At 35.4% G+C, this 20638-nt stretch overlaps 1 protein-coding gene across 6 annotated transcripts in view; it reads left to right on the top strand.

Moving 5' to 3' along the window:
• LOC149806372 (oncostatin-M-specific receptor subunit beta-like) overlaps positions 1-20638 on the top strand; it is a 177963-nt gene that overhangs the window by 7993 nt on the left and 149332 nt on the right. The gene's annotated exons all lie outside the window — the stretch shown is intronic.

Below are 20638 nucleotides of genomic sequence, written 5' to 3'. Positions count from 1 at the left end.
TCTCAAATTCCTAACAAAGTCATTCCACTTCATAAATTCCGGCATCGCCTTTATATGCAAAACTCAAAACAAACCATACATGCGGCCAGGTTATATGACCATGACAAATCATTGATAATTTTTTAGAGATAAATGCTATCTGAATATGGTATTTATTACGTTTACATGTACGTCGGGGAAAAAAACTTATTAAAATTACCACTAGTCTGTTACTTCTTGAAGTAAGTTTTTGAGAAATACAAAGCTTCATTGATGAACAGGATGCACCCTTTTGAAAGTTGTTTGCTATAAATGTGACCAGGATATAATGGGCATACCTGTCATTGATTTTATTAGCTGATCTCTACGAAGCTGAGGTAAGTTATTGTACAGGTGAAAGCATATGCAATATACATACGTAAATGGTTACTGAATGTCAACCATTCTTTCTTCCTAGGCACTCGGCAACAGATTGGAGCAGGATTAATGGCAAATACACTCAAGGGGGAGGGGCCTGAGCGGGCTAGGTTTTTTCATACATGTGCATTCTCGGTTATCTTTTACATTTAGCTTTGGTTTCTTGACCACTTCATACATATTTATACTGTTTAGCCTGAAAACATGAAACTTGGTAAGGGGATCCATATTGATGAGTACTACATGGAAGCTAGGTCACAGTGGTCTATATTATGAGCTTCACTGGCTTCTGTTAAATGTTGTGGTTTAAGTTTATTTCTCATGCTCGGTTCATGCTATAATCATCATGCTCATGCCACCTATATTTCACAATCTTTCCCGTGAGTTGATAATTTTAGTCAGGGGTCTTTCTAGGTTCTTCCTCCACCAAATGTATTGGCTGTCACATATTATGATATGTTGAAAAATGGACTCCCATCCAAGAATACTTTAGATGTGGGGGTGGGGTGGCATTATTGGAGTAAGCCTGAGGATGAGCATATATAAATTACAGCATTTGTACCATAACGCTTGAGATGCGCTCTGTAAAGATGAGATAGATCACGTGACACTTGCTATAAAAGAGCCGTTCTCCACACTTAAGGTCTTAGTTGTTGTCTAATACGAAATGCACTCGGTTGGGAAACTTTATCATGTTCAGCCTCAGACTTAATCCAATACTGCCCACCCACCCCCATGCATCACATCGAAATTATGCTGGATAAGGGTCCACTTTTGTGCCTCACATGTAAAAATTAGCATGTTTAAAGAACAACAAAAAACCCGGTTAAATCAACTAGACATTCTATGCAAACATAATTGTATAAAAATTTTTGCTTAAATTGTAGCCTATTGTCAATAATTTATTCATTAGTTTTACTGCATGTGTTATTATTAAAATTTTGTTTTCAAACAAATTTCTTGGATAATTAAATCGTTCTGTACACATTGATGCTCTTCATCCACAGTGCTGTTTCTCCAAAAACGAAGATATAAGAATTCATCTCATTGGTTGATAAAATTAGCGATTATGGTAATAACATAGGTTACCAGAACATGACCCCTGAGCGGTCGCTGTCTCATCTTTAAGTACAACAGCGGGGATCTGATTTTAATCAGATTGCAGATAGGACTAATATAACCACTGTTTTCAATGACAAAACGTTCAATTCTACATTCTACTGATGAGACAAATTAAAATTTGACCTTATCTACTACACCTTGAGTAAGAGCAATGTTTTTACCTGAATTAGATTTATGATATCTCTCACGAACCTTGAAATTAAGAGCAACACAGTTGCGACCTAATCACTGTAGAGTTTTCATCCACATGTACTTTGCAGTGCTGTTTTATTTACCAAGTTTGTATAATATAACTAAGTTATGTCACAATTGTTTCTTTAGACACATTATAAGGACTATCCCCACTCCCTCAACAGAACACCAAATGATCCAGTTATCCCATGCAAGGTAATACTGCATTTTTGCATCTTTTCTCTCGCTTGCAGTCAAGATTGATAACTTTTTTTGGAAAAAGTTTGTACTTTATAGGTTTGTCCCAATACAACCACACCAGTTAGGCGTAAATGTTCCGTCAGAAGAAGTCGAGTCTCTTCGATATGCAAGGGAGACTGGCAGGAATCAACACTACCAGCCATAACGAGATGGTCAATATGGAATTACAATAAGAGCGGTAATAGTTTTGTCCCTCGTGACCTTATTCATCATTTCCCCTATTAAGTGGAAAGAAGTTGTATGACCTAAACTCATATCAGCTACAGGAAGCGCATCCCACAATAATGCTCCATGTTCTTGATTTTATAAAGCAAATGAATCAAGATTGAAAACTTAGAAGCAAAAGTTTTCTATTTAACATCCACTCTGTAGAAATTCGCAAAATTATCTACTCATGATAAATAATTGTAATGTACACATTTCTTTCAAGGTAATGACCATTGCAAAGTATATTTAGCAAGATCATTCATTTACTGGGACTGAGTGGTATAACTAACTAGGAAACTGCATATTTATTGCAAATTTTAAGAGTACCTGCATGTTTATTTACTGGGACTGACTGATATAACTAACTAGGAAACTGCATATTTATTGCCATTTTAAGAGTACCAGCATGTTCATTTACTGGGACTGAGTGGTATAACTAACTAGGAAACTGCATATTTATTGCCATTTTAAGAGTACCAGCATGTTTATTCTGAGCCAGTAAAGAGAAATTGCAAGGCAGGATGTTGTGGTGTGTTTAATGGCATATTTCAGCATATGATAGGTGATACGTAACGGTCAGTATCTTATGGAGGAAAAAGACTGCAAGGTATCACAGATGGCAAGAAATTATATATTCACATAATGTACAATAACTCGATTCTTCAACTATCCAGTGGCCGCAACTAGGTTGATTTGAATCTGCAGAAAGAATTCGCCACTCATCTATGATGCATCTGTTGAAAAAACAAAATGAACGTTAAGGTCTAGGTCTTTTTAACATTACATTTACTATTTTTATATCCACACTGGTGTTTTGTCTTTCCTCTAAAGCTTGTTCAGAGGCAACAGAGTAAACTAACAAAAGATGCTGTGTGGTAGCAAGGATTGTTTTGATGGTCATTCTAATAGCAGTGTACTTATACATTTCGTTTGGTTGAAAACTGTTCGATCCAAAATGAAAGGCTTCCAGTTGACTGAATCGAAGAGAAATCCGAGGAGTTAAAAGCAATAGACAGAATGTGTCCTCTTGTACTTTACTTTAAAATTTAGATACAACTTTTTCCTTTATACAATTTTTGTTTTAATTTTTCGGCATAACGTATGAAATATGTTGATGTTGATGATACCATCAAAGTATGAATTTTGTTTTCTCAAACTCGCCCAACTCGACATCAGCACCATCCCGGCTGGTAAACTCAGTCAAAAAGGCTTTGGTGGTTAACCTCAGATCAGTATCACCACCGTGTCGGGTTGAGTAGCGATCACAGGCATTTCATAAATTAGTATGCGTACTTTTTAAGTGACAAGGTAAACTCAAAAAGCGCGCGTGATAGCTGTGAACACTCAAGTGCACGCAACGCTTTACCAACACAAGAAGTTCACATATCGTCCCGTCCATCCGAGTTTACAATGGCAGAGTTGAATGAAACAGCGGTAGTCCAGCGCCATTGCCCCGAGTTATTAATCAACGAAAAGTAAGACATTGGGGTACAAGTGAATGAAGTCTTCAGGAAAATTCGCAGAATTCTGTCAACGTTTTGGTCTCATCCAAAATACGACAACAGCTATGAGATGTACGTGCAACATAATTATTTTTGAAGTCAACCAAAATTTCTTCTAAGAGTTCCTCATGACCGTTTAATCACAAGAAACCTCATACACTCTTAACCAGTCAAATTTAATTTTATTAGTAAACTATCCAACACGCACCCAAACCCTCTTGAAACGCTACAAGAACGTGTCTTGATGAACTGACCCATTGTTGAGCAGTTGTTTGCCATGAGATCTGCTGGCTTGTATGGAGTCTGTGGAAAGCATGTGAAATGACAGTCGTTATGTGCCTCCAGAACTCGTAAACGACAACAAACGTTTTTCTTTGGCCATTCAAGGGATTAACACTGGCGTTCATAATGTTAATTTGACACATAACTTTTTCCAGCATAAATGTCTGCTTTATGCCAATTGAATCTTTGCTGTCACTTTTTCGGATTAATGTGACTGAAGGCTTGGTTTGGAAATTAGCCTTGCGAACATCTCTGTAAAACCCAAATATAAGAGTGACAGGAATCGTACAAAAAACCAAATAATGATGCTAAGTTAGTCCTTGAAGCTGTGTGAATCCAAAGTTGTAAGTTGGATTAATGGCAGTTACAGCTACCATTCCAGCAAGTAAGTTGACCAGTACAAAGCATTATACAAACTTCTAAATGACAATGACATTTGATGACGTAAAATACCTTGCACTGACTCTAAATTGACTCTACAGTTTCTCTGTCATTGCATGTGAATCCCTTTTCGCAAAACTCCAGACATTCCATCTACTGCTTATACTCTTCATCTTACATATATTTCTGATACTCGCGTAAAAGTGCCATTCATATTTTTATATGTTATAATCCCGAAGACATCTCTCTGACTACGTTATACAGTCTTCACTACCAATAATATATTCACTAATTGTTTCCATGTCATAACTGGCATATTCACTATTCATTTCCTTAGCTGCTATGGGTAGCATAGTCCACGTCGGCAACTTAAACTTTTCGTGCACAATATCAAATAATGAATTTTCTGTTGCTCAGTTAAAAACTTCAACAAGTCTATGTCGTTGTTCTTTGAATATAATCCCTAAGTTTATTAATTACTTTGGATTCTCTGGATATTTATTTGAAAAATCATATATCACTGTGACATCATTGACAAATTTGTATGATGCATTTATGTGAGAGAGCGGTTTAATCTTTTATATAACATTACAAGTACTCCATTGTTTGGACAATTCTCACATTAGATCATTAGATAAATAAAAAAAATTAACAAATTTTAAAAAAATACTATTTGCATTATTATTATTATTATTATTATATATATATATATATATATATATATATATATATATATATATATATATATATATATATATATATATATATATATATATATATATATATATATGGCAGTCATTGTTATAGATAATATTCTCACACAGTATTTGCAAGTCGGTATAAAGTATAATCACACATTTTCATACGAGCAAAAGGTATTCACATACAAGGTGGCAACATTTTCACAGTGAAGCTGCACTGCGCCTGTAAATAATATACTCATGTGCGATGCATGGGTAAAACTTTGTAAGGTGATGGGGTATCGAAGGGCATTGTCCTTTCTCAGCTAAGAGAATGTAAATCGCCCATTGCGATACTACTTTTTGGTCTGTACTTTTACTGGCTTTAGTTGTTGCTGCTGTTGTTGTTGTTTTGGGTTTAATGTCATTTTCCAGCACAAGATAGGCTATACAAGGTGGCATAAGACTTGGAGGAGGAACCCAGGAAAACCATGGTAAGAATACCCCCACCCAAGTCCCCGGGAAGCAACTGGCAGCTTTCTCATATACCCACAGTGGCAGAAACTGAGACTCAAACCCAGGTGGACAGAGGTGAGATGACAGTAATTGGTAATGGCAAGCACTTTAGACCACCCATCCACCCAGAGCCTCACTGGCTTTGGTTAAGTGTTTGATCTTAGCTTGTGATCTCATAGGTTTCTGGTGTGTCATATACATGCTATCCTACCTATAATCATGAAACTTGATGAATTGATTCATACTGATAAGTTTTACACCCTTTCTGAAAAAGAGGTCTCTCTGACCTATATTTCATGCTTCAGTTGCTTTCTCAACATTTTGTGTTAAAATGTATTTGCTGTTTACATTCCAGTGAAACTGGAATGTTGGATGCATCATTATTACTGCTGCACCCTTACAAAAATGTCACTGTGACCTATATTTTATTCTTTACTAATATGTGTTAAGTGTTTGTTTATGATGACACTGATTCAATCATGCTAGACCTCTGCTCAGAAAACCTTTTCTGGTCAGTGCAGTTGGAGGCAGGAATAAAGATGTTTAATGATTTGTAAACTTTCCAGCATTATTGATTATACACTGTATCTTTTGCTGTTACCTTCATCATGTCAGCTGTGTACTGTAAATGTTAAGGAGTTAACTGCATGCTTTTGCTTTCCATGTGAGGTCTCACCATCAGTGCTTAAACTAGCTAAGAATGGATGTATGAATTGTTTTTGTATTGCTAATATTGACTATAAAATTACTGTGACTTTCTCCCAATAAAATCAGACTTCTGTACGTAGACAGTGGTAATAGTTTCTCAACAGCTTTTAAGAGCAATGATATAAAATAATATTTTATGTCACTTGTTTAGGCTCGAATAAACAGTAACACAAGAAAGAGTAAAAACAACAAGCTTTTAAAAATACAATATATAAAACTTCTCAAGGTCAAATTATTTTCTAAAATAAAGTATCATCTCTAGTGAATAAATCCTCCAGATCAGTGAACATTGTAAAGTCAATTTCTTGTAGTTATGAATATCTAAAAGTTAAAAAACAGCTTTAAATATTTTCTTGTCCCAAATTTTTAGTAAGTATTTATTTCTTGAGAAGCTTGGAATCCTTTTTCACAAATCGTGATTAATTTCTCTGCTTAGGATATGTTGTCTACTTTACTTAGAAATGAAGCATGTCCATTAATTTCTCTGCTTAGGATATGTTGTCTACTTTACTTAGAAATGAAGCATGTCCATTAATTTCTCTGCTTAGGATATGTTGTCTACCTTACTTAGAAATGAAGCATGTTCATTAATTTCTCTGCTTAGGATATGTTGTGTCTACCTTACTTAGAAATGAAGCATGTCCATTAATTTCTTTGCTTAGGATATGTTGTCTACCTTACTTAGAAATGAAGCATGTCCATTAATTTCTCTGCTTAGGATATGTTGTCTACCTTACTTAGAAATGAAGCATGTTCATTAATTTCTTTGCTTAGGATATGTTGTCTACCTTACTTAGAAATGAAGCATGTTCATTAATTTCTTTGCTTAGGATATGTTGTGTCTACCTTACTTAGAAATGAAGCATGTCCATTAATTTCTTTGCTTAGGATATGTTGTCTACCTAACTTAGAAATGAAGCATGTCCATTAATTTCTCTGCTTAGGATATGTTGTCTACCTTACTTAGAAAAGAAGCATGTTCATTAATTTCTTTGCTTAGGATATGTTGTCTACCTTACTTAGAAATGAAGCATGTTCATTAATTTCTTTGCTTAGGATATGTTGTCTACCTTACTTAGAAATGAAGCATGTCCATTAATTTCTCTGCTTAGGATATGTTGTCTACCTTACTTAGAAATGAAGCATGTTCATTAATTTCTTTGCTTAGGATATGTTGTCTACCTTACTTAGAAATGAAGCATGTCCATTAATTTCTTTGCTTAGGATATGTTGTCTACTTTACTTAGAAATGAAGCATGTCCATTAATTTCTCTGCTTAGGATATGTTGTCTACCTTACTTAGAAATGAAGCATGTTCATTAATTTCTTTGCTTAGGATATGTTGTCTACTTTACTTAGAAATGAAGCATGTCCATTAATTTCTCTGCTTAGGATATGTTGTCTACCTTACTTAGAAATGAAGCATGTTCATTAATTTCTCTGCTTAGGATATGTTGTGTCTACCTTACTTAGAAATGAAGCATGTCCATTAATTTCTCTGCTTAGGATATGTTGTCTACTTTACTTAAAAATGAAGCATGTCCATTACTTTTTCTGCAAAGGATATGTTGTCTACGTTACTTAGAAATGAAGCATGTTCATTAATTTCTTTGCTTAGGATATGTTGTCTACCTTACTTAGAAATGAAGCATGTCAATTAATTTCTCTGCTTAGGATATGTTGTCGACCTTACTTAGAAATGAAGCATGTCCATTAATTTCTTTGCTTAGGATATGTTGTCTACCTTACTTAGAAATGAAGCATGTTCATTAATTTCTCTGCTTAGGATATGTTGTGTCTACCTTACTTAGAAATGAAGCATGTCCATTAATTTCTCTGCTTAGGATATGTTGTCTACTTTACTTAAAAATGAAGCATGTCCATTACTTTTTCTGCAAAGGATATGTTGTCTACCTTACTTAGAAATGAAGCATGTTCATTAATTTCTTTGCTTAGGATATGTTGTCTACCTTACTTAGAAATGAAGCATGTCAATTAATTTCTCTGCTTAGGATATGTTGTCGACCTTACTTAGAAATGAAGCATGTCCATTAATTTCTTTGCTTAGGATATGTTGTCTACCTTACTTAGAAATGAAGCATGTCGATTAATTTCTCTGCTTAGGATATGTTGTCTACGTTACTTAGAAATGAAGCATGTCCATTAATTTTTCTGCATAGGATATGTTGTCTACCTTACTTAGAAATGAAGCATGTCCATTAATTTCTCTGCGTAGGATATGCTGTCTACGTTACATATATACAGACCATGCTAGTAAGTAAATAAATCCTTATCAAACAGTAAATAAAAATAATAGAGTGGTCTGGCATATTGTCAAGCTGAGTGGTTGGTCTATTATAATATACTCCTAGATTTCAACAGCATCTTCATCTGACGGCCCAAACTCACTGGAATAACTTGAATGACTTTCCAGGTTGATCATAACAAGGAGGTATCACAGTCCGCTTCCTCTGATGGCTGCACCACATCACTAAGATCATTAAAATCTCTCTCACTTCAGTCTCTTTTAAATCAGAATCTGAAATCCAGTCTGGCAATGGTTCGACATGGTTAGTCTCTTTACATACTTATGTTTTAAGTTTCAAAACACTACTTGGTACATTTTCATCATGAAATGATAACAAATTATTACTTACATAAATCATGAGGTAATAACAAATATATACTTGAGGATTGTAGAAATTAGGTAAAATTGAGATTGTATACTTTGGGTGTTTGTTTTGCATTGGACATGTTACAAATTCTTCCTTAGCATACATGGTTATCTGCTACATTATGTAGAGAGGTGAGCAATGTCAGGTCTACTTGGGTCTCTGGTTTTGCATTTAAAATCCTGGCCTTCCTGTTGATGGAGAAAAGGGTTGTGACCCATGATACTGCCTATTGAGGATTACAGATTTATGTTCTATTGAGTTCTTACCCTTGCATAAAGTAAAGCAAACCAGATTTAAACAGATACAAATCAGTGATGCATAAATTTCACTAAAACAAATCATAAGAATTATTTTTAAAAAGTATACACATTAGTGATTAAAAAGCATAACAATGAATTTATAGCTAAAGACCCCATTCAATAAAAATGGATGAATTAAAAGTGAAAACGTACAATTTGCAGGCAAGACTAAACTTTGTGTAATTAAGGATCAGAGTTTCTTGACATAGGAACCTGGTCTCTGAAGACATGTGGTCTGTCATAGCAGTGGTCTTTCAAGACATGTTTCACTGTATACCTTAGTCCAATGAAGAAAATATACACTTAGATGTACTTGTACAATATGCATGAGACATTGTGCTTTAGGAGATTACTTACAGATAAACTTGCTCCTTCTTTCTTTCTCTCTTTCCCTCTCTCTTGATATATATATATATATATATATATATATATATATATATATATATATATATATATATATGTGTGTGTGTGTGTGTGTGTGTGTGTGTGTGTGTCTATTTCTTGCCTATCATGATATATAGATATACATACTGTAGTGCATTCATGAATGACTAAGGGGCAGATTGAGTGGGCTAATGATAGAAGCCTTCTTCTGATCATGTAATACAGGGTTATGTATTATTCAAGTGTTTTAAATTATTGGCCTCTTTTGAAAGACCTGAGTTTGTCCAAATAGCCAGAGGTTGTAGACTGAAGGGAGATACAGCTGGTAGAGAACCTGTAAGTAAGTGAATGTGAAAACAACTGATTATTGAGATAACTGCATTTAGGAAACGGGAAATTAATTGCATACAGATTTGTTTCATGTCAGCCTAGGTTCAGTAGTACTGGCACTGCTATCTTGGTTCCTTTAATAAATGGTATATAAGTTCTGTACTGGTCCATTTGTTTTTATTTATATTGGAGGTCAAATTTTCATGATCATTCTTATATGATTTATTGCCATGATAAAAATCTCTTTTAGAATAATCATCAAAACTGTCAGCACTGGGAAGAAGATGCACAGGCAGAGGTGCAAAGCAGTTATGTAATATTTCAATACTTAGCTGTTTCTTTTATCTCATTTCATACATATGTTAATCACATTGCTTTATCTGCAAATTTAAAATGTCAGTCTACAGTTATCTTTGCACTTGATGCTGTATGCTAAAGCAGATAAGAGGGTTATATGAAACCGGTATTTGAATGATTTATATCCTGTGCAAGCCATGATGAACAAAAGATTTAAATAATTGCTGTTTATTCAATATTTAATTTTTTTTTAAAAATCTCATTGTTGGTGCAAACCACAGATTTAAAGACATAAAAAGCCGTGATTATTTTGTGGAAACAATATGACCCCTTAACCAGTCTCTGAAATTAAATGCAGATGAAAACAGAATTTTTGGCAACCCCCCCCCCAAAAAAAAAATGATGTCCACAAATCAATTAATTTGTACTATTCAACGGGCTTCATTAAAAAATAATCACAGTCACAATGGTATTGAAATAAAATAAACTGATTTTATGCAGTGGATCTTTGTGACATTATTCCATTGTCTTACAAGGTATCAATTAGAATACTGCTTGGCCATTTTGGTCAGTGTGTAAAATAACCTCAGGAATAATTGTATGAATACACAATAGTTTGATGGGTTTTCTGATTTGCACTGTCAGAGTGTTCCACACGTTATGATCAACACAAATGCCAACCATGTTTCTGTCATGTCTTTGTCCCCTTCCACCACCATTTTGTGCCAAATGAAAAAGGTTGTTGAATAGTTCCTAATGGCAGCAAATTACATCCAAGGGGTTTATTCAAAACTTTATGGAAAAGGCAAAGGATGTTGTGATTGACAAGTTATATGACATATACTGGTAACATAGTACAAAAATTGCGCATATGTAGAAAGATACAAATGCATATGTAGTTTTAGAGTAAACTTAATTTAGCAGAAAAAAACTTTTTCATACAAGCTTATGAAATTCATCATATACAATGTTATCCAGTCATATTGCTCATACATTGTTATCCAGTCATATTGTTCAGACATTGTTATGCAGTCACATTGCTCATACATCACTGGTAACATTGTAGCCATGCTATGGAAGTTTATTCCATACATTGTTATCCAGTCATATTGCTCATACATTGTTATCCAGTCATACTGCTCATACATTGTTATCCAGTCATATTGTTCAGACATTGTTATCCAGTCATATTGCTCTTACATTTCTGGTAACATTAGTGTGGCCATGCTATGCAGACAAGCATGATCTGTTGTTATTTCATGTGTGCAGACTGCACAACAGATAAATGTATTTAAGAAGACCAGCATCATTTGGAAAGCAGGAATGAATAATGATGGTTTGATGATGAGGTCATAGCAAATAAATGAGGAAACTTATCTGCCTGAAACAAGTGAAGTAGGACACTTGACAATGACACTGCAGGAAATTCTTGGCCGTCCCAAAATTAATTCTGGCACACCTTCCTAACAAAATATGTTGTTTAACATGGGTTTTGGTCCCCCAATTGGCCTGGGCCTCCCTGTTGGGGGGTTTTGCTTGGGTCTCTCATATACCACTGTATGTGGGGCATGCTATGAAAATGTTAATGGTAAAAGGTACATTGATAAGTCAAAATTTTATTTATTATCAAGATTATGGTCATACTTAGAAATTAACACTGTTAATGAATAAATTCTGTGTCATGAATTATACATATGGGAGCTGACTTGTATTTTTTCACCAATTCAGCTTCTGCCATTAATGTTGTTGGAGAAATATAATGTAACTTTCTGATATACAAACCAACAAGCTTGGAGAGGAGATGTGGGTTTAGTGGTTAGTGCTAAAGCTTTGTATCATCAGCTTTGTCACAATTTGGTCCTAACTGAAAATGTTACATGTGAGACATCAAATATGGCTTCCACAGTGGCCATCTTAAAAACTTTGTTATTGCTACATCTCCTGATCAGATGATTACATCTAACTGGGGTTTGAACTAAAAGACTTCTCTTGGTGTCTAGTTCTTACTAAATGGAAATGGTAGCAATCCAGTATCCAGTATTTCCACCACATCACCCATGTTGAAAATATTGTTATCATTACTCCTCCAATATGGGAATTCATATCAACATGGGGTTTCATGCAGAAGACTTCTTATGATGTTGTTCTGAATAACATTCAAGATCTTTTCTAACTTGAGTCAATGGTGGTTATACAATATTTCATTGGTAAATGTAACCGGGGTGAATACAGCAGTGAAATTCACCTCACTGTTGTTGAGTGTTTTGACACCTATTGGTGCAGTGGACTTTTAGGTGTTTGCATTTGCAATTATTCCAAGCTGACCTCAAGTTGGATGGGTACATTCGGGTCAGTTTTTATTTGGTGCTTAACAAGATTAATTACGTATATACGAGGGTCTACCACTCTGTTGTAGATATTCGTCTAAATCAACATCAATGTTAGCATCCCCTGTCAATTGACCTGATACACCATCTGTAAATTCTGCAACCTGACATCACCACAGTCAGAATCCATTACTTATATGTAATGATACATCGAATTTTAAACAGAAATGCAAAAGATCTTTAAATTAAACTCTTGATAAATTTGAAATGCTTCAAACTTAATTTCATCTTGAGATATCAATGATATGGCTGTCATATATGTGAAAGATTTGCCAAACTTTAGTTTGGTTCGTTAGTTTCAATACTTGTGTGCCAGGTTGCTTATCTATAATTGCTGTTAATAGACTCTATCTGCTATAATAACAAGATATAATAAGTAAATATGATACAGACTCGCAAGCCGTTAAGATATGTTTTTAGGTTTATCAAAACCATTTAAGGTATCAAAAATAATTCTGATATTTGTTGTTTTAAATTCATATTTTCCTCTTCGTTGCTGTTCATAAGTATGCTGTAAATGAAGTTACTACACGTGGTGGTGCAGGCACATTTGAAATTTGTTCATCCATATATTGTTTTGTTGTAGCATTAGTATCATCAAAATAATCTTTGATATAAAGCAACCGACTTGCCAGTGTCGCTGATCCCGCCATTTTCAGTGACGTCATCTTTGTTTGAAGCAATATCACACGCACCTGCAGGAAGTTCTACCATACCAAAAGTTGACTCACAATCATGTGAAAACCAAATGAGTTTTTTGCGGGCAGACAACCAAATGATTTTGATTTGATATTGGACCCTATGTAATAAACCCTCAGCGACTGTAGCACAATCTCAGGTGTGCCCTATTCCCCAGCAGTAATAAATGAAGAAAAAGTCACATTGAATTCGGGTTTTTTGATGAGATTGTGATCATCGAGGTAATAATTGGGGTTATGCTTGCAACAACTTTGTGCATCACATCAACGATAGCAACGAAAATCATTCTGGAACTCATCATCGGTGTCATAATATACGTCATTTTTATCTTCGACAAACTAATGCATCAACAATATTTGTTATGTCCATGATGTCATTGGTAAGCAGTCATTGATAACTTCTGGTGCGTTGTTGCCCACACAAATTGATCGTATAAGTGTTTCCAATCACACAGTCCACTAATACCTTCCCCAATGTTATGGTGGGTTTGTTTTTGTTGTTGCTGTTATCACCTTTTTTCTTTGTCCGTTTCGAGTGTTCGTCCGGTGACTGAAAATTGGGTTCATGTTTTTGTTCTAAAAGTTGGTTGTGTCTTTGTTTGTTTCTTTTCTTTTTGTAGCAAACTCTTCTCTTGTGTGTTCCCTTTTTTCCTGATGATTCATTTACTTCCTGTTTAAACTCATCTCGCTCTTCGCCCTACTCATATTAAAACTTCTCCAGATGTACCCACATGACCAAATTAGCAGCTGTCCATTTGGAATGAACCATATAACCTAGGTTTATGTACTTTGTCCAATCGTTTGGAAAAATTAGCTGCAAATTCTACAAGATCCTTTTCGATTTCATAAAAGCCAAGTTCATTGAATATTTCAGTCGGCGGTATCTTTGACTTCGATATTTCCATTGCCTTGGCCGCCTCTTCTTCTTGACCACATACGGGTTGCACTGATAACTGTTCAATTGTATGTGCAGTTGTTCTTATGGCTATTTTATTAGCTATTTTACTAATTGGATCAGGTTTTTCTTCTGTTCCTGTTCCACGGTTGCCGCTGTGAGGTCTTCTCGTGCAATTTGTCGCAACTGTAACATGTCTTTCAGACATTTTGGACCTGTACTAACATTACGAATTAATATCACTGGCAGAGATTTATTAATAATTGTTATAATTGTTAAATTGTTTATCCAAACCCGACTGATATTTCTCCACGCGACTGAAAGTTTCAGTCAAGTCATTCGTGAGAAACCTAAACGGGTCCCTAGTAATCCGTGTAAACATATCACGAGCTTCCTGCCACATATAGTCGGCGGTACACTAAGTCCGATGAATATTTGCATGACCAAAGTGAATCAATCCCACGAAATATCATCAACGTGATACAGTTGTCATGGATTACATGAGGCACGTTGGGTGAAATAAATCAAGTCAATGTTTTTGTGCCGAACTTAAGAAAATATTTACATGTAATCGATTTCGTGTTCAAGGATAACCTCGTCGTACAGTACAAAATTGTTTTTGTTTGCGTTTAAATTGTCTGTTACACGGGGAGAGTGATTGTCCCTCCGTATTTGGTTTTCGTTATCTAGGGGTTGACCGCCCTCGATGTTATTGCCTGGTTCGAGTAAATAGAAATATAAGTGGTGAAACTTATAGGTGGAATAGATAGAAATCTGAGCAGGTATATTGAACAAACCAACACGAGCCCCCGTACATGTAAACAAACAATTTAATCAATTACATACAAACACTGTGAAAATTCATTACATCAGGAATGTACTCTGCTTTTAGAAATTTAACTTTCTCCGAAATACAAAGAAAACGCAAATAGATTTAAATAAAATAGCCGGTCTGTTTACTGATAGATTTAGTTCATCATAGGATCGAGTGAACAATCGAAGTCAACGTCTTGTACGATTTCATAATCTGCTCGTCCTCAGTCTGTTTGCTTCCTCTGTAGCTGTTCAGACCCTTGGATCTCAGGATGATACTTTCTACCATCCGTCTCAGGATACTCTCAGAATACTTCTTCAGAAATTAAAACGTCGCAGGGTTGCTTCATAGGATAATATATCTCACTGCACTCTTCTCTATGCTTCTCCGTATAGGTCTCAGAATAATATCACCTCATTCGTCCCATACGTCTCTGGAGCTATTTTCTCCCTTTGCTTTCAACGTTCCTACCTCTAATCGGTAAATTAGTTCGTCGGTTCCTTTCGACAATCGTCCCCTTTTTGGACAACAGTTCCCTTTAACGAGAATTTCTTGCAAATTCCCGGAGTCGTAACCTTTTTTGGGGTTTCCACTTGTAGGAAAAACTTAGACTGATTAAAATTCGATGCGGGCGATATTAAAACCTATGAAATTTTGTGTTGGAACACGCCCTCTCATTTAACGTAACCAATCAGAATCAAATATCTCTGCCGCCTTTTTCCAGAGGCGCCAAAGTCAGGGTCAACTTGACCCTGGTAGTTTGAGTAACAGAGTTTCTGCGTTCTCTCAATTGTGACAACTTTACCATGAAAATGAAGTTTTCCTTGTCCTAAATTGTCCGCCTGGTTGCTGTATAAACAAATGTTTAATTAGGAACGAAATTCTCCCTCTAAAGGACATTACCGTACACGGTAGTATGGCGATATGATACGCGCTTGTCTCCATAAATCTAATTAATAGTTCTCTGGTCTCCACTAATGTATTCTTGTTAGATCGACATAAAATTTGCCACTTCACATTGTCAATGGCAGGTGCCTCACCTATGGTGGCATTTAAATTGACGGTGGATGAAGTCATCGTGACTTTGCTGTTGCGTGCTTTCTGAAACTCTTTTTAAACATCATAATACTGTTGATCATCAGCTGATGTACAACAGTTCCCAATCCAACCATCTTAAATTCATATCTGACAAAGCTGAGTTTTTCCTGATCCAGCAGGACCAATGATTAGCACAAGAACTAAGTTTGGAAATATATCACTATTCTGGGATTATTTAGGTGTTGCTTGCGCGTTAAAGTCAATGACTGAAAAATCTTTAGCCTTTTCAGTTCTTTCAGATTTTGTGATGCACTGAATAATGCAGTATATATTACAACCATGTTTTCATATTGTGTGCAATTTCTCACAAAGGCTCAAACTGCAAATCCAACTTGAGTTCGGACCCGAATTGAATGAGCAATAATCGCTGAGACTTATGTTCGGTGTGAAGCAACACAAAAAAACGTTTATTAAAAAGCCACCGGTGGTGATGTTGCTGTTGCATTAACATCTGTGGTCACTGTGTGCCAATCCGCATTCATCTGAATGTATGTGGCCATCCAAGCGTGCTGTCAAAATCTAAGCTCTCCATGGATTTTTGGTTACATGCATTACCAATCGCAAATACAACTGCAGACTTCGTACGTGTAAAAAATAATTGTTTTACGTCCTTAAACTTGCAACTAGCTTAGCATATTCATTAAAGATTGCTTACTAATACAGGGCGAGCCATGTACCAGCCACTGAGAAAGTTTCTTGGGCCAGCAGATAATATTATGAGCGCAATGAATTTGTTTTGGATATTCTAGATCAACTTCAAAGAAGTATCCTTGGTCTCTTTTAATGTTGTGTCCAGGTATAAGCAACTGAAACCTATCAACAGGTAATGGTTGCATCGTTGCCCATCAATAAAGATTGTTAGAACTGAGATTCATGATGAAAGTTCTAGAGGCACCGGAATCATACCCGTCTACGTTAGGGTTGTTTGCGCTCGTATCTGTGGCCTGCCATGGAAATGCTGTCACGAAGAAGGCGCTCGACAAATAGATGTTCGTCAATATCAGTGAATAATCCTAACTTGATTTTGGTTTTTCACAACGACGCCTCCCAAGCCATTCCCGGTGATGAAGTAATTTGTAGAAGTACATGGCAGTGTCACCAAATTCTCACACACTAGCGAGCAACAACACATTGATGCACAGATACAGATCGTCATAGTTGCTCATAGTTTTGCATTCGAATGTGGACCGAACTTTGTTTGCATGCGCATAGTCATTGGCTGGAATACCTTCACATGCAAGGAATAAACAGTTCCGATCAGTGGCAGCTGAGTTTCGCCAAAATGGTCACAATCGCTTATGTACTCGTATGGTAACCCACATTTTCTTGTTAATAAATCAGTGTTTGGGATGCTAGAGCCCTAGCTCACAGTCTTGACAGGTAATTTAAAAATTTACCACTGTTAGATTGCAGACTAACATGTCCAAGAATGAATTCAGAGACTGTAATGAAACAATAAACTGCAATCGACTCAATATGTATTTTTCCATGATGTTTGGAATAGCATTTATATGTGATTTTGAGACCGTGCATACACCTTGGAAAATTAAGTGACCATCAAACCTACCAAAGTTATGCAGCATTAAATGGATTTTTGGTTTCTTGGGTAAGCACATACTTGCAAATTACATACATTGTATGCGGATCCTCTGTAAGTATCAGTGATGTGACAGCGATCACGAACTTGAGAAGCTTTTCTTCTACTTTCAGATCCATCAGCAATGAGTGGCTGCGTACAATTAACGAATACTAATATCAGTGGCTGAATAGAGCTGTTGTCAAATCGATTTAGGTGTAACCTCTAGCGATTTAAGAAGAACCTCAACCGAGTCCTTTCCACGATAAAACATTGGTGGCTCAGTTTGTCCTTTGCAACACTCTGAAGTATAAGGAAACCCACATGGGACTTGTTCAGCAGATTGTAACGTATTTGTTTTATTTCTCAGGTCATGGTCATTGGAAGCAGAGCTTTCCATTGGACCATTAGACATTCAAAGTTCGAGTAGATAATATACGGAACTTTCATCTTACGTTCCGCTGTAGTAAATTTGAAAATGTTTTATCTGGTTCTGACATTATTGTCCAACCACAGTAAAAGTAATGGTCAGTTAGCGGTTGGTGGATGTTAAATACATGCATGTAACATTTGGGTGGGAAAGTTCGTATTCATGTGCTTGCTGTGAGAGTTAAAGGAACGGCCAAAATTCTTTATTTAATTACCTCAATATTTTTGCTTCGTAGCTTTTAATTATAGCCTTTGAAATTTGTTTCAGGTGCTTGCACCATTCGTCTTCTATGTCGTTGTACCACATTTCATAGATATATTAAGGACTTGTGAATTCGGATTTCATTGTTATATAATACTTGTTATATAATACCAAGAAACATTTGCATAATTGATCTGCTCTTGGATATCGTCATCATTACAGCTAGAACAGTGGCTATAATCATCAGTAAATTCGTTTGTGTAACTCTTCTGGCTCACATTAGATGTCGTAGGCGCAAAAGCCTTCGTATCATCTTGGACAATATTATATATATATATATATATATATATATATACAATCAATTTCTGCTCATAAGCTTCACCAAACATGCATCGTTGCTGTTCTAAAATCATTCTTAATTTAATCAATTTGTCAATATATTCCGCTTATCTCTCTGAAAACTCAAATAACATCTTATGGTCTCTTTGATAAATCTGTATAAATCATTCAAAGAAAATTGCAATTTAGGTTTTTCTATTATATTTTTACAAGCCTTTCATTTGATAGGTTAACATCATTTTTGGAGACCTCCATACTTTCTTTGAAAATATTATTACCGTCAATCTGAGAATGTTTCTTAATTATATACCACGGTAATTCTTCAATATGAATGTAGATTTCTTCATTCAAACTTTTAGAATTAGTTCTTTGAAATTATTGGCACGCAACTAATTGTAAGCCGTTCCATATGCATTTTTCCTACAATCAAGCTAATGTTTGCAGTCCATGTAAGTTAAAACAATTTCCAAGACAACCCCAGATGAACTCCTAGCATGCCAAACGACATAATAGAAACTGCAGATGTCACTGGAGGTCAGATACGCCTCAAAGATTAGCGTGCCACGTATAAGTAATTTACATCAATTTTACATCACCATATTGACTTTCATATTTCATCAGCTTAGACTCAGTAGTTTCCCCAAGTATTAAAGAAAAAACGTACTATACTTGGATTCTAACTAGCAATCTTGTATTTGATGAAGGCTTATCTTTCACGTCTGTGTTGATAGGTAGATAAAATACCGCATCTTTAAAGTTAAACATTTTTGAAAACATCCGAGTTCCCCCTCTCCATATCAGCTAAAATAAAAAATATGCCATTTTGAATTACGATTTTATGATAATATGCATGTTTGTACATGGCCTCATGTATTCGTAAGCACACATAGTCATAACATAATAGTATTAGGTCTACCAGATAGATGCAAGCGCGATTACCAGAAATATGCAAAGGTTTGTTTCGATATTTTCAAAAGCAGATTCTGTTTATACCTTTGTAGACATAAAATCTTGTATTAAATTCTCTTTTAAATTTAAGCACGCCGATTATTTAATACATTGCTTGATTAAATCAAAATAGTTTATTTTTCTTTCAATTTATGACACACTAAAATGAGCCGTTTTGATTATTATCTGTACCGGTAAGAACTGACTTTTTTTATCATGGCAGCGAGCTTAATATAGCTTGAATGAGCCAGCACTGCCGCATAGAGGAATAATACCGTATACAGCTTCAATAAAGTGTCTGCATTTGGCCACTTCCCTTGATCCATGGAATGCACATAGTACGTGGCTAGCTTGCTAAAATGGGTAGAAGTTATGGTGGATATGGGCCGCGACCTATTTCAGGAAAAAAGGGCAAAAACTGCATAGTTACACTAATTCATCTTGAATGCTGATTTTATGCCTGTTAGTAGTACTCCACTTTAATTGCTTACATTAACATTGTATGAAACAAAGTTAACATGAATCAGGCAAAGACGTCAAGAAATTTGAATAGTTAGCATTACCTTAGACGTTTGTGTTATTGATTTGATCGAGGTAAATATACAAATATGTATAAATGTCAGAAACTTACAAAGTGTATTAAATTCAGTATGTAACCAGATAGATGTCTGGCTTTTGAAGACTGCTCCGGTGAGTTGTTTCAAACGTTCAACATCAATACCTTCCTTGCTATGACCATTTTGAAATCATTCCCTTCATTGCTTTCATTTATATACATTTCAAAGTTGTAAAAATCATCTGGAAAGCAAACAGTCCTTGGTTCATTCTGGTGATGTATGTCATAAATTATGTGGGTTTTGATTTCGTCAGAAATACCGTGGTTACCCAACACAACCAAAAAAAACATTATTGTCTGTAATCAAATAGATTACCATATCTGTTATAGATATGGATGTAGCTAAGTCAAAGGTACACCTGTACGCCTGGATATCTGTAGGATCTCAAATTCATCGCCATCAGTGTTGATAGAAAAATCAGAAC

This window comes from Sinohyriopsis cumingii, chromosome 1 (genome assembly GCF_028554795.1).
Source record: "Sinohyriopsis cumingii isolate HCF-2022 chromosome 1, ASM2855479v2, whole genome shotgun sequence".
Classification (NCBI taxonomy): Eukaryota; Metazoa; Mollusca; class Bivalvia; order Unionida; family Unionidae; genus Sinohyriopsis; species Sinohyriopsis cumingii.
This window is presented reverse-complemented; position numbering and strand designations above follow the sequence as displayed.